We start from the raw sequence: 11230 nt of genomic DNA on the forward strand, positions 1-11230 counted from the left end.
ATATGAGAAGACAACTACATAGTCACCATAAGATGAAAACACAAAGCTGTTTAGGAAACTAAACTCCCCATTTACTACACTCTGTTACTAGAAATGTATCAATGAGAAGAACACAGAAACTGGCATTAAAAAATAAAGAAATAGTAGTTGTGGGTTCACGGCTTTTTAACCTCTGATCTGTGAAAGAAAGATTTGAGCTTTTTTTGAGGGTTTCAATTGCCCTCACTTTAAAACAAACAGTACAGTACTCAGAAAGGCTGCTTTGTAATTCATAAAGCCTACACTGTCAGGCCCAGGGTGATGTCTATTTGATACAGTAAGTGACTCTGGAAACCCAGTACGTCAAACTTTCACATTCATTTTAATACTGAAATACTGAAAAGAGAGTACTGAATCCCACACTTGAAATACTACAAGGAAAACAGAAGTCAGTAAAAGGATTTTTACTTTCATTACAACACATTAAGCTATTTAAGCAGTGAATGACTGGCCACTTATATTACAGATTCTACCAAAACCAAACAAAACCATATGAGTTTCAGAGAGGTCAACTGCTCTCTATCAGTGTCACTCTGTGCAATATAAAGCAACTTAAATATTTGAAATTTTCATTTTCATTTCTTGCTTTGATATTAGAACTAAAAAAAAAATCATTAAATTTGAAAGATCAGAAAACGTATTCTTTTATGAGAGTGAAATTAGATTAGCCTGTTCCGAAAGGTGAAGAATATGTAACTAACCATATCTGCTAAGTGCTGCTGGCGCAATTCTACTGCAGAAAGCTACAAAATTTACCTATGTAGAACTGTAACAGATGCACAAGAAAAGCAGTCTCGCAGAGATTTTTTTTTTCCAGCTCATTCCCACCACTATGTTAGGACATAACCCTAAGTTTAACTGAAAAAATAAAAATATAGAAGTTGATAGAACCACCTTCTCAACATTTTACTGCAACTATCTACTACTAATTTCCACAGAGTGCAGGTGAAGAAATCACCCAAAATTAAAGATTACAAAGTATTTAAGAAGTTTGTTGGTTTTTTTAATATCAGTTCCAGAAAGGAAAACAGATTAATCTTGAACTAAGTTTAAAAGCTGTCCTAGTACACCTATCTTGTTTAGGTATAGGATTCAATCAAAATCACACAGTACAGCCCTCTCAAGAGGCACACTTACAAGGCAGTATTCTATGCAAACACAGCCAATTACTAAATGATAAAGGACATGGGATCTAGCAGGCATGCTCCTTACACCATAACCACATCTCCACTCGGCAGTGTGCCAGCCTAGGCCCCGGTAACACAGTTCAGTCATTCTGCTTCTGCATCTCACAATCACAACACACACAGAACAGGTGGACACTTCCACACTTCTGCTTTGGCAACTCTGCCCTACTGTCCCCATACAAGAACTCATACTCCCCTCTACATTCCGACAGAAGTGCCCACTAGGCCATGCAACCAGAGGGTACATCCTATAAAAAGTTCACAGGGAAGCTCATGATAAACTTACAAGCATTCAAAGCAAATGCATAGTTATCAGTTTAAAAACAGCCATGATTTTAACAAACTATCTTCAGTTACAGATAAACTGCTCAGCGTTGTAGATGTGTAACACCCAACATTTCAACAGACACTGTATCCTGACCTATGTCACTGAGCATTATGAGGAAGATTAGAGGCCATCTGGGTTTACAGTCCAATTCTGTAAGCCGTTTCCTCATCATCACGTTATATAATTCTACTAAAACCATAGCAAAAGTAGTTTTTCCCTATCTTCCACTGTAAAAAGAAGTGGCAGTATTCATGTTTACAAAATACAAATAAATGTATTTCTTCTAAAACTTTCACAAAACCTGTTCTCAACTATCTTTGCTGTAGGATACTCTCATTACCTCAGAATATTGCAAATAACAGGACTCTCAAACAAGGAGACCCAGCATACACCAACATGCCCTGATAAACACGGCTCAAAAATAACAGTATCTTCATTATTCCCAGCAAGAGGATTTTAAAGGAACCATCCCCTTACCAAAAAGTTTCTAAACATTCCTATTATAGTCTTTGATACCTCTAAATTAACTGTAATCAAGCAAGCTTAAGAACAGAGAGCTCTGATGGTATATTGCCTCTTTAACTCAGTTGAAAAACACAAAGAGGTTCTGCTAGGTTTTTTCTTCTTTTGCACTAAGCTGTGCTCTCCACATATGCATTTCACCAATGTACATTTTTTCTTTGTTTTCATTTACCAGCTATTTCTACAAAAAATCCTCTTCTAAAAACTTTGCTATCCTGCCATTGTCTGCCTATTTACTGACAGCAACCAATTGCTAACTTCAGGTTCTTGTAAGTCATAGGATCTGTACAAAAGCTTTTGAGCATGTGCCTACTGCCTTACAACATTTCCCAGGGAATTGAGAAAAAAAGAAGACTTTCAACTATACCTTCTACAGAAATAAAAACTTCAGATAACATGCAGAATTACAGGGAAAACATGTAAGATTACAGTCAAAACATTCTGCACATGTATCAGCAATATGTAGATTGCACAGAGGAAACACATGCAAGCAAAACAAAGGTATGTACTTCAAAATGCTCTTTTTCTCCAGTGAAGATGCTCTTGAGAATTTTTTCCTGTAGCATTCATATGAAAGCAGGAGCTCTCTAGAGCAACTAATACTGCAGAGAAAAAACTTCTGACACTCAAAAAAATTAAACGGAAAACAGAAAGTTGCAAAAAGCCATGATAGCACCATAAAGGCTGACAACAGGGCCAAATATTAAAGTTTAGCTTTTCAAGACGTGCGCTCCTCACTGGGCCTTAACTCCTTAAAAGCAAACCATACAGTATCATCACACAGGAGCAGTTAACAGAGCCAATCCTCTCCTGCCGCACCGGACAGCGCTCACACGAGCCACACACACACTCTGCCTATGGGCGGTGTGTCGGGCACTTCCAGCTTCCAGCGCGGGGCCTCCCCAGCGCCCGCAGCCTCTGCCGTCCCGGACCTGTTCCGATCCCAACGGCAGGCGCCGAGCGCAGGCCCGGCGGGTCTCGTCGTCTCCAACGGGGCCGACGGAGCAAGCGATGGCCCGACGGCTCTGCCGGCCGCACCGCTCACTGCCTGAGACGGGTGAGGTGCTCACGGCCCAGGGGTGGCGGGCAGAGATGCCGCTCCTTCCCGGCGCCAAAGCCCGGGCGCCGCGGGGTGCGTGGGTAGGCGGGCTCTGCTCAAGGCGCTTCCAGTGCCGCGAAGGCGGCGGCGTCTCCTTGGAGAGCGGATAACGCGCCCTGCCCAGTGCGAGGGGCGCGGCCCGCACAGCCCGCTACTACCGCACGGTTTCCCCGCCGCCCCGCACCTGCCTCCGAGCCCACAGCCTGCTCCGTGCCCCCACCCTCGCGGCCCCGCCGCCACCAGGGGAAAGGGACGGGGAAGGGGTAGCGCGCAGCGCCAGGGGCAGGAGAAGGCGGCTCACCCCGCGCCGGAGGGGAGGTCACCCGGCCTCGCTCCTCCTCCACCGCCGGCCGCCACTCGCGGGGCCCGGGCTGCCCGGACGAACGTTTCGCCTTCGGGCAGCGGAGGAGCGGCGCGGCCTCGCTTCGCCCGACGCGGCGGGACCGGGCTGGCGGAGGCGCTCACGACGCTCTTGCCTCAGCCACCGCCGCCATCTTGGCCGCCACTCCGCCGGGGGCGCGGGGGGCGGTTCCTGGCGGAGGGATACAGACACAGACGGACAGACAGACACTCACCGTTACCTGGTAACCTCCGCCCGCCCATGTCCTTCCGCACTGCGCGCGCCCCGCCCGACCTGGACCGCGGAGCGCCCGAGGATCCCCCGCGCAACCGCCGGGGCGGTCGGGAGAAGAGTGGTGGGCGAAGAAACTCCAACTCCCAAGGTGCATGGTGCGGGGGGAGCGGCGCCCCCAGGGCCGGCGGCGGTGCCTCCTGGGAGTGGTAGTTTTCCACTCAGGGCACGACCCCGCCCCATGACAGGACTGGGTTGTCTCCGCCGCTGTTGTGTGGCCGGCGGGGAATCGACGAACGTGTTATTCTTACAAAATAAAATATGAAAACGGCGATTAACTCTGTAAATGCTTTTGCCTGATTGAAAGACAAGTAAAATCATGTCGAAACCCTAAGCGTGGTCGAGGATTAGCTCTTGCCCTCGTTTGGAGTAGACTCGACTACTCTGTTCCTGTCAGCCTTTGGCGCGTTTTGCTCCTTCTGGCATGGAGTTTACGCATATAGATTCTTTATACTTTCCTTAGGGGGGAAAGAAAAATACCTAAAGGGTTTGGCATTTAAAAAACGATAGTTGTGCGTAAAAAGCCTGTGCGTTGTGCTTGGCATTTAATTGAAGTTAATCACAGAATATGCTGAGTAGGAAGTGACTCTTTAAGATCCAACTCTGGTCCTGCACAGGACAGTCCCAAGAGTCACACCATGTGTCCGAGAGGGTTTTCCAAATGCTTCTTGAGCTCTGTCAGGCTTGGTGCTGTGACCCCTTCCCTGGGGAGCCCAACCACCCTCTGGATAGCATACTTTTCCTAATATCCAACCTAAACTTCCCCTGATGCAATTTCAGGCCCTGTCACTGTCACCACAGGGAAGAGATCAGTGCCTGGCCCTCCTCTTCCCCTCACAAGGAAACTGTTTGTCCTTCAGGGGACTGGACTTGGATAACACATTTAGGATTTCGATTTCAGTGAGGCTGGTACTGTGTTTATGACTTTCATTTGGGGAGAGTTGTCCCTTGTCAAAACCCCAGCATTTTCAGCATTTCCATTACACTGAGTTTCTAAAGCGAAAGCATTTAGCATTCACATAGGCCTCATAATTGATCCTGTTAGAGAAACACACTACTGGTACAACATGCAAATGTAGTTAGTTCTCATCTCTCCCATATCAGGACTTATACTAATGTATTTTGCTAAAGAAAAAAGAAAAAGATCAATGAATCCTTTTCAATGATCCATTAATCTGTCTGTAATCTAGAAAAAGAACTAAATAACTGGAAAAGCATCAAAATAAAGATGTTTCAATGAAAGTAATTTTGTTATCTCCAGCACCTTCACCATACCAAAGTTCTGGATAATACTGAGTGAATGAATGAGGTGAGTGTAAGGCTGCCTACTAGAGCAGAATCTTTCTCCCATTTCTACCATGAACTACTTGACTGTATAGCTACAAATGAAATTACTTTGAAAACAATCTGCAACAATTTGATGGAAGTTCTCTGTGTGATGACTATATATTATCAATCTCTACTGGAATTCTGCAGCTAATAAAGAAGTTAGTTTATTGGCATTTTTATTATACTTTTAACTAATGTCCTATTTTTCTGAACTCAGGTATCATGTCTGGATAGTCATCACAATATTGGCATTGTTGCTGTTGACAGGATGCTTTTTATTGTCTCAGTAACAAATCGCCCACAGCATGGCAGGGCAGAACTTAAGAGAAAATACTGCCCTTAGTACATTGACTACAATTTATTTTTTTGCTGTGCCTTATTCTTAAAATACAGCTCCCTCATTACTATTAATTCCTGCAGAAAAAACCAAAACCAACAAACTTACATAAAAAATGTAATATCCTGTTAAGAGGGAAAAAAAACCAAATGGACTGTAGTATGTTTCAGTAACAATGGAGTATTTTAATATTTTAGTGTAGTCCCTTATATGTCATAACTGTGTGTTTTCCTTTGCACAGTGTGAGCTTACAGCATTATTACTCTGATTCCTGCTTGAGATTTGGAGGATGATTTTTCTCTTCTTATTTTCTGCCCTTATCCTGGAATTGGCTGCAAACTTGTTAATGTGTTTTCTTTTCTTTTTGTTTGTTTATTTTAGCAATGGCCCTTCAGAGCCATTTTTCATTTGGGATGGAGAATTCAGAAAGATACAACAGGCACGAAGGATGCAAGATGCATGATTTCCAGTAGGTGGTTCTCCACTACTGTTGTAAAATAACATCTCAGGGTTTGGGAATGATTATGAGGCAAAACACATATGGCTTTAAGAATGTCTTTTTAATTAAATAAAATAAATATTTGGGGCGAGGGAGGGAAATCCTATATCAATGCTAATGAGCCTCTAAACAGACAGCAACTAAACCCCCCCTACAAAGATCTCTGTTATAAGCACTTCCCTCAGCAACATGCTAATGAGTGCATCCTCACAGAAACTGAATGGATTATCTTTGAGATAGCCCAATTTAATTAGGATTTAAAGCCATGTCGGAGACATAATTATATTTTTCTTACACAACTTTTGCCTGTATCTTGTTAATTTCACTTTATCATTCCAAAGGGAAAGAAAGCAAACAAAACACAGGCATGTAAGGACTGGATACAAGAAGAAGTGAAGTATTAATGTTTTATTGTGACAGAGGAGATGTGAGAAGCATCTGGGGAAAGAGATTTTGAAACCCCCTAAAACAGATATAGTAATTAATTGAGCATTTGATTCAAGCAGTAGTTGTCCATTTTTTTCCTGATTTTATGACAAAAAGGTTTTTGCTGCAAAATTGAAACTGTCCAAAATGACCAGCCTGCCATAACATGGTTACACACTGACTACCAAGCTACTATACTAAATGTGTTTTTTCTTTCTTTGCATCACTTTAGATTGGAAAGATCTTTGAAGGCAAAGAGTTTCAAGTTGATTTATCTAGATGGATGAAGTGTCCACTTATCCCTATGAGGTCTGATAACAAGCTGAGCAGGTGTAAGGGAAGAGGTACAGGCATTTAAGACCACCAAGCCAGGCTTTATGCTGGGCAAGATCCACCAATTTAATACTAGTGAAGAAACTAGGACGAAAAGGAAACCATTTTTGATGATCCAGTCAAGCAAAACAGTCATCAGAAACAATAAAGGAAAGAGGAATGGTTGGAAGATAGGTATTAGCTAACTTAGTCAGATCCCAGGAAAAATCTTGGATAAGAATGGATGGGATCTCCGTTGTAAACATTTTCCACATCCTTAAAGGTGCAGAAAGTAATCCTCTTGGTACTGCTGTTATCTCTCCTATCTGTACCATTTGCTGTTATATGCCCTCCAAGTATTACATTCTAGAAAATATTAGTGACTGCAGTCAGACCAAGTCATAAAGTGATGGATGGACCCACAAGACAAAACCACTTTTCTTTTATTAAATAGACTTATTTCACACACCCAGAACACATCGGGATCACCAGTGCTGCCCTGCCTAGAAGTTCTGTTTTTCTCATTGTCCACTTTGAAGTCAGACTCCATTAAAATCTATTTTAAAAACTATTTTAAAAGAAGTCCATATAGCACAGAAGTTGGCAAGGTTATGAGTAATATTTCAGTCTTTAGAAATTAAATAAAATTTTACAAGCACCATACAAATATGGGGTTTAATCTGCATGTCTGTCTATGTTGTTTAATTCAACATGTTATTCTATATATTGTACTCCTAATTACATAGTCTAATATTTCATTTTTTTTCTATTTGTAGTCCATTAGCATCTTCAGTTTATTCCTTGGCCAACAAAGATAATCCAAAAAAAAACAAAAAACTTCAGTTGTTCTGAAATGATAGATTTGACTTAACCAGGTGTATCTGCAGATTCTTCAAAAAAGTGAGTAGGAACAACCTTTAAATCACAATATTTTGGGTGGTTGTTTTATACAACAATATTGCCTAGATACTTCCACATTATTTAGATTTCGGGAGTTATAACATAAATATGTGCTACACCAAAGAAATAAGTAAATTAAAAATTGAGCAGGAAAAAGATAAAATCATTATACAGCTTAAGAATACCACATAAATTTTTATCTCTGAATTGATTCAAAGTACAAGAATATGAAAGAAGTGACCCCACTACACACAGAGAAATTATCAAAACCAAGAGTTTTCATTTGCAAATTATAATTCTAAGAGGAAAGGGTTGTCGATTCTTCCAATTTTTTTGGTTTGTAGCTGGCAATCTGCAATGTATCTGATATCAGTCACTCCTGTATATTCATACCTGTTTTCTCTACACTGTATGGCTTCAGTTATGTTGAAGAGTTACCAGCATTAAAATAGTTAGCATATTAATGCTACAGTGAATTCTGCAAAGCCACCTAATATTTTTTTCATATGTGTTTATTTTTCTTTGAATGGGAGGAAATCTGCTGAAGTTGTGGGTCAATTTACAGCCACTAAGCAGTTTGCAAGTGAACATCCAATCCACAAAAATATAAAAATTCAAATAATTATGTGGCCTTTTGTTCATAATCAATTGTGCTGACTTCTAATAAAAAAAGATTTTATAAGGAGTTCCACTGTAGCTACTCAGAGTTTATTCATTTTATGATGTTCTGCATTTTATCCTATGGCAATAATTCTTTTAAAATAGATACTTGCTTTTGTGATGCTGGTTTTGCAAGTGTAGAAGTAACCAAGTATGGTGGCTTTGCATGTCCAATGACTATATACACACATGCCTATATATATGCAAGAATTTCAACTAGAGTAGTTTTGAAAGGTTTTAAGTAACTTTCTAATCTAAATCTTTCTGTCACATTAGTAATTTAATTACTTTCCTGGTTCCTTTCTTTTTCTGGTGGTAGAGATTTGGTGCTATGTGGTTCCAGTTGTCCTGTTGATTAGGGCTGGTACAGATGGACAACAGAATTAAATTGATCAATACCAAGGAAGAGGGATTAGTTGGTGCACCTTTCCAAAGACATTCCGTACTTTTCAAAAAGTAAAATATAGGAGACTAATGTCTTTGCAGAGGGCAAAAGGAAAACTGAGGCCAGCAGGAAGCTTCCTGTGTAAAGAAGGCAGGAGAAGGCAAGATATGTAAGCTGTTCTTCTAAATAAGGCAGAAGATTATGGGCCATGTTCTTTTCTTGGCACTCACACTAAGATCTTGAGCAGGTTGCTTTGCCAGATACATTTCCTCACAACATAGTTTAATTCATATTTGTTAATATTTTGAGGGTGATGAAAAGAAGACAAACACCACCAATGGAACTTGCTGTGATTTTTTTTAAATTTTTTTAGAATTACTCTGGGCTTTCTCTGAGTCCACTGTTTTTTCTATATTCTGCAAAGATGTGTACTGACCTAGATGTCTGTTAGGTCTTCAACTAACAGAAGATGTGTGATGTGTTCCTATGTATCTATGCTAGTTACACTGCCTTTGCTACTGCCTATTGAAAAAGATGGGAGGAGCTGCTTATTTTATATTTCTAATAAGAATTGGGGATTTTTCCCATATTTGTTGTGTGATAAAATAATATCTAAATGTGTTGAATTTACTGGTCTTATTATTAATGATAATGATATATTGCTGATTTCTGTATTATATATGTAAAATGTTTATGAAATCACTGAATTATGCACCTATTTCTAAGAACACTGCACAAAAATGAGGTAAATTATTTAAAAACTGGAACTTATTTCTGTATATTTTATCCATACGTCAAAAAATAAGGTTCCTTCATTCTGTTTCTTCAGAATAGGTGAGAAGTTCTTTTCTGCTTATCTCTTGGTCTCATTAGAGAATTGCATTTATTGATGTAATATTTCAAATTGATCATGTGATTATGTAACTTCTAGAGATCACATACTTTAGAGAACACATACATTGGTTGCAGTAATAGGCCCTAGTCACGATGTGCAATATGTTTGGTGAATATATTAATATGGCAAAATCTTCATAAGTTTTTAGATAGATTGCTCTATTTTTGGTGCAACCTATTTCTACCACTGCTTTTCATTAGGATCGTGTCAAGCATTTTGAAGACAGTATGCTAAAAACCAAAAAAGTTTAAAATATTGTGAAGCTTTTTTTTTCTATTAAAAATACACACTTTTGGAAAGAAGGCTGCCTTTGAAAACATTAACCTGCAGAGTTTGTTAGTCATAAAGCTGAGTTTGGCTTATCTTTCATTTAAAATTTGTTCTGTTTCAGAAACAAAATATTGGTATGGGAGTACCCACATCATTACTATTTCATAATGTGCTGGTTTTTGCAGACAAAAACCCCCAAAGTTACATTTACTCAGACATCATGATTTTGATAGAGCTGGTCAGGATAGGTTTTGGGGTTGTTTTGTTTGTTTACTTGCTTTTACCCCACAAAAAAAAAAAAACAAAAAAAACAAAAACCCAAAAACCACCTAGCATCTAAGTTATGAAACTAAGCATTGTATTCCAATTCAAATTTTCTATGTATTATTGTGACACTTTAGCATATGTGAAAGACAATTTCATTATTGTGGATGAACAGTATTGGATGCACATTTTCAAATACATAATCTCGGCCAATCCTAGAATGAAATACATTACATATTCTCTGTTTTGCCCTTAGCATTACACAAATGAAAACAATGCAGAGAAGAGCATAAACAAGTTAACTTATAACAGATAGAATAAAAGTACATTTTGACAAATACAGTTACCACCTTGTGGTTCTACAATCTTTGACCCTTCCATATTTCTACAATGACAGCTGAAGGTGATTTAAAACTTTCCTGAATAAAAATCATACACATAATCTATAAATGTATACTTTTATTCCTCATTTTTAACACCTGTGTAATAACCCAGAACGGAAGAATCTTCGGTTCCTTGAATTATTAAAGCTTATTGTATGCTTGCAATTCCTTTTGAGTCTGAATGATAAAGAATCACATCACGAATACATTATCTGGAATTTGCTGATTTTACAATCATGGAATCATAAAGGTATTTGGCTTGGAAGGGACCTTAAAGATCATTTACTTCCAGCCCCTCTCCCATAGGCAGGAAGACCTTCCTCCAGACCAGACTATTCAAAGCCGCATCCAGCCCGCTTTTGAACACTTCTAGGGATGAAGCATCCACACTCAAGAGCTGGTGTAGGGGCTCCAGGGGCAGGGTGTGGAGCATGGCCTCTGGTGTTCCAGGGATTGGCAGCCCCTGTGGGGGCTTGGATACAGGGATGGGGTGTGTGGAGCAGAGTGTTGCCTTGCCAGGGCAAGACTTGGTCTGCCCCTTTCCTCACACAGGAATATTATAATATTTCAGGAGCCTGAAATATTTCAAGCCAACCATCTCTTCCAGTCTCTCACAAACATGTGCCAGTTTTCAGTATTGAATGTATTCAACAGGTCTAAAAAGATATTTCTCTCTTCCTTTTGTGCTTAAATGACATCCATTTGTATATTCTTTGTATTTAGTATGTTTATTTTTTCAAAACCATTCTGATGATGGGTAGCAT

General features: G+C 39.9%; 1 protein-coding gene across 27 annotated transcripts in view; it reads right to left on the reverse strand.

Moving 5' to 3' along the window:
• PCM1 (pericentriolar material 1) overlaps positions 1-4052 on the reverse strand; it is a 41680-nt gene extending 37628 nt beyond the window's left edge. For 11 of the 27 annotated variants that reach the window (XM_018926511.3, XM_018926512.3, XM_018926509.3 and 8 more), the window contains exon 1: positions 3477-3704. The gene's annotated coding sequence lies outside the window, so the exon portion shown is untranslated. Of the gene's footprint in view, positions 1-3008; positions 3172-3476; positions 3707-3750 lie in introns of those variants that run through there. The other 16 variants (XM_018926532.3, XM_050973446.1, XM_050973448.1 and 13 more) reach the window with 8 other exon arrangements.
• Positions 4053-11230: the final 7178 nt, after the last annotated feature.

The sequence above is a fragment of the Serinus canaria genome, chromosome 4, assembly GCF_022539315.1.
Source record: "Serinus canaria isolate serCan28SL12 chromosome 4, serCan2020, whole genome shotgun sequence".
Classification (NCBI taxonomy): Eukaryota; Metazoa; Chordata; class Aves; order Passeriformes; family Fringillidae; genus Serinus; species Serinus canaria.